Source organism: Gavialis gangeticus, unplaced genomic scaffold (genome assembly GCF_001723915.1).
Source record: "Gavialis gangeticus isolate Ggan-Ray unplaced genomic scaffold, GavGan_comp1, whole genome shotgun sequence".
Classification (NCBI taxonomy): Eukaryota; Metazoa; Chordata; order Crocodylia; family Gavialidae; genus Gavialis; species Gavialis gangeticus.
The window spans coordinates 51585015-51589535 of NW_017729032.1; the positions used below are offsets into that span (position 1 = coordinate 51585015).

At 47.3% G+C, this 4521-nt stretch overlaps 1 protein-coding gene across 1 annotated transcript in view; it reads left to right on the forward strand.

Annotated features, from left to right (window-relative positions):
• KL (klotho) overlaps nucleotides 1-4521 on the forward strand; it is a 129890-nt gene that overhangs the window by 35404 nt on the left and 89965 nt on the right. The window lies entirely within an intron of this gene.

Consider the following 4521-nt stretch of genomic DNA (forward strand, 5'->3'; position numbering starts at 1 on the left):
GGGGGGTCGGGCTAGAAGATCTACTAGGTCCCTTCCGACCCTTAATCTATGAATCTATGAAACTCCTGCTGTTTGCCACCAGAAGTCCCTCCCCTTGTTCATAGAAATACTCCTTTCAGGAAGGAGTTTTGCTATCTCAGAACTGAAAAAATACCAAATTTTATTCTAAAATACTAACGTACAACATTCATTAATTCAATTTCAAAAAATATTTTTGTCCTGATTTACATGCATTTGTATAGTGTACAGAGGTGATTGCACAACAGCTTAAAATTAAGTCCTACTCTTGTGGGGGGTATGGGGGTGGGTATAGACTTGTGGGGGGCTGTGTGGGTATGTGGGGGCAGGTGGATAAGTGTGGAAGGGTGGATGTGGGGTGAGAGAGCATGTGGGTGTGTATGGATATGTGGAGTGTGGGTGGGTATGGGGTTTGTGGGGGCTGTGTGGTTGGGAGGGTGGCTGGCATGTGCATATGCGGGTCTGCGTGTATGGCAGTAGAAGTGGGGTGTGGGTGCATATGTATGGTGGGGTGTGCTTGTGGGACTCGCCCTATGAATGAACACACTCCCTCTCTCATTGCACGAACACACACACACACCCCTCCTGCTCCTGGCCTCGGGGTACTGGCATGGCCCCGCAGTCAGGCGATGCACCTGGGGGCCTCGTGGTGCTGGAGCAGCTGGTCACATGCTGGGAAAGCTGCGGCAGGCAGAGACTTCTGGTTTGAGAGGGGATGGGGGTAGGGTGAGGCTAGGCTGAGCTGACCTTGCTGGCGAGTCCTCCTGGCTTCCCTACTGCCCCATCTCCTGTCATCTTTGATAGGCAATGAGGAGCAGATAAATATTAATCTTTTACACTTTTTAGGTGCCCTGCAGATAGAATTGCCTGGCGGGCTGGATGCAGTCCACGGGCCATATTTTGCCCACCTCTGTATGAGAAGAATGAAGTGCTGGAACAGCCTTCTAAAAGCAATAGTAGGGAAAAACAACTTAATGTTAAAACAGTAGTTTAGTTTAAGACAGATTATGTGATGTGATAGCATTACTATTGCAGATCCAAAGCTTGGCCCAGGAAGTGTGATTCAGCCCTATACAACTGTGTTTTTGCAGAATTTGGGGAGAGTGCTGTAGTGTGAGTGTTGAAGCAAGATGAATTACATTTAATGGATGAAATTCAAGAGTGTCACACAGTCATTTGTTTAATTTGGTGAGAAAATTCAACATGTTGTAAGACTTGTTGGGCATGCTCCAACAACCTCACACAATATAAAACAACCATAAAAATAGGTTAATTTGCCTGTTAAACAGGGTTCTAATTCTAGTAATGGTTCATGGAGGCTTTCTGGGTAGGCATTTGTATAACTGAGACCAATAGCTGTTTCTTGATAGCTAATTGACAGAATCTCTGGAATTGGCCAGATTAAAGAGTATTGCCTCTGACATGTAACATCTCGGACACTTCATGTCTGTATATTAGAACTATATGAAGGATTAAACATGTTGTTTTCTATTCTGGTATGATAAACATGAGGAAATTTCAAAATTTTCCTTGGCACAGGAATCAGTTAAACCTTCTATGATTTTAAAATTTAATTCCTTCTGGGAGGTTGATAGAAGACTGGGAGCCTAGAAGCAAAGAGATGTTGCAGCTGAGCCAGCTCTCCCAGTGTTTCCAGGTTCCAAGATCATTTTTAGCCTGGTTATGTAGTCACCTCTTCACCCCCTTTTTCCTGACTGCCAAGAAACCTGGGGCTGTCATGGCTCCACCAATTCCCAAATCAGCTGCGAATCTGGGCTTTCTAACTCCTGAAGGTCAGACTTCTCAGGGGGCTGCATGGGGAAACAGTTGGCTTTGGATCCTGCAAGCCCTGAGAACCTCAGCTCTCTGAGGCAGTCTAGTAGATGGATTGTCAGGGAGGTGAATGAACAAGCAGGTTTAGAATGGAGTTTCAGCAAAAGTGACATGTTGCTATGGAACACCTTGATTTTAATGAATCAGCACTTTTTCTATGGACCAGCATCCCATTGTAAAATTTCATGCATGATTTAGTATATATAAATTAACACTGAGACTCCCAGAGGTCCCAGAAATTAAGCTGTTATGACTCCATTTTAAGACTGTAGTAAGCTGTTGATCTTTGACTTCTGTTTAGCCTACAGAAAAGAGCAATGGGACAGTTTAAAATTGGCTGGGCAAGATTGTTTTACAGAAATACCTGGGTATTTTTTTTTAGTGCAAAAGTCAATCTGAAAATCTATTTACAGTTTAATATTCTTATCAAAGGTTAAGGAATTGTACCATGGCTAGAACCATTGTATGTCATGCCAATATAGAATGTTTATTTCTCCAGTTCAGATAAAGAGATTAATTTGTTTTGATCCTGCTTCTAAAGAGAACTGCTAGGAATAATTTGTTTTTGCAGCTAGTCAATGGTACTATGGGATGAAAATCCATAGTGATTATCAGTTCTTTTTGGCAACAGCTCTTTTTCAGCTGCTCCAGTGGGTCAGTTGTTGTTTTACAGAGCTGATAACGAACTTTACTTAATTGGTTTATTTAATTTTTAAATGTGAAGGCACAGTAATTGTTGAATATGGTCATTGATAAATTATTCTGATTTGTTGTTTTAAGCCACAAGCATTTATAGAAATGGTAGAATTGCGTTGGGATCATTTTGGGTTTTTTGGGGAATGATGGGAATGCAGCTAATGAAGACAGAAAAAATACTAAGCATGGTGAAAGAGTTTTACAAAATTTATACTCCAGCAGTGTTGCATGAGGGCTCTGCTCAAACGAGCCCTTGACTCGTTTTTGGTGGGGTGAGAGGCATCAGCTGGAGAAAGTGTGGGCATGGGAAGCAACCTAAACCTTCAAGACAAGAAAGGTCTTAGGGAATGACAGGCTGCTGGCAGAATTTTACAAGACTTTTTGGGACATACTAAGCCAGGACCTGTTAGCAGTGTTCCAAGAATGTTTGGAGAGGAGCAGCTGGGGGGCAGGTGTGGACACAGGAATAATAATGCTATTGTACAAGAAAGGAGAGCAGGAGAAGTTGGAGTACTGGAGGCCAATCACTTTACTGAACCTAAATGATAAGATAATGCCCTAGGTGTTAACAAATAGATTTTTAAAAGTGGTGGGAAAGACAGTTCACAGTGATCAGACTTGCGCAGTCCCCAGCACAGTAGTAACACTTCTACTAATAAGAGACACAATTTGGTACTGTTAGGAGTAAGGACTGGGTGTGGCAGTCCTGAATCTTAACTTAGAAAAATCATATGACCGAGTGGAGCATGAGTTCTTGTCTGGCACTACGGACAAGATGAGGGTCTCACCCAAGCTTCTAAGTTGGATCAGGAATTTATACCAGGGGTTTTCAAGCTTTTTTTAATAAGTGTACCCCCAGCAGCCAGACATGGAGCTGGGGTGGGGGTGGTGTGCAGCCGGATGCAGAGCAGCAGCACAGGGTGGTGGGTGGTGGTGGTGGCCACTGAGTGAGCTTCTCTCCCCCCATGCCTGGCTGGCTGGGCAGTGCTTGTGCTGCCCTCATGCCCCCTCCCCACCCTGCTTCTGGTGCAGGGTGGTGGGTGGCCGCGTTCCATCTCCGCCCACCTGGGCATACTCCCTAGGGCCTTCCCAAGTATCCCTGAGGGTATGCATATACTTGGTTGACAACCTCTGCTTTATACAAAGGAGCACAGTGTAGGATAGAAATGAATGGTCATCTAACAAAGGAAGTCATAGTCAGATCAGGCATGAGACAGGTGCCCCCTATTGCCACTCCTATTGATCTGTGCCATCAAGCCATTGGTGTAGAGCACAGGGGTGTCCAAACTTTTTGAATGTGGGGCCGGATCATGAACTTTTTATCACCCAGTGGGCTGGCAGGAGTGGGCGCTCACACAGCCTGTCCAGTCCGGCCACAGCCTGGGGGCGCAGGGGTCAAGGGGTGCCACCTGACCCTGCCGTGTCCTTCCTGCCACCTGGGTGACCTTGAAGATGCTCCCACACCTGGGCTCAGCAGCCAGGGGGACATGAGGGAATTCTACAGGGGGATGTGGGATGTGCAGGAACACCCCCTCTGCTCCCTCTTCCCCTGGGCAGCCTGAGCCCAAGTGGCGGGGGTCCCTCCCTCCCCAGGGCCCGCGACTCACCACCTCTAGTGCAATATCTGCGGGGAGTGCGGGGAGGTGGGAGCAGCGCTGGCTTCCTGCCCTGACAGCCACAGCAGCAGCGGCAGCAGTATCTCCTGCAGGCCCAGCCGCAGCATCCCTCCATACTGGGCTCCGCATCTCCTGCGCCTGCCTGCCCGCTGCACTGTGACCTGCTCCAGCCTACGTGACCGGCGGGGGACCGGTGTAGGGTGGGGCCAGCATGCAAATGAGGAAGGGAGGGATGGGGCTAGGAGTGGAAACTCTGCAATGTGGGAGAGGGGAGGAGCTGGCAGGCAAATGAGGAAGGGAAGGGTGGGGTGAGGAAGGGACACAATGAAATGAGGGGGAGGGGAGGAGCCGCATTGCA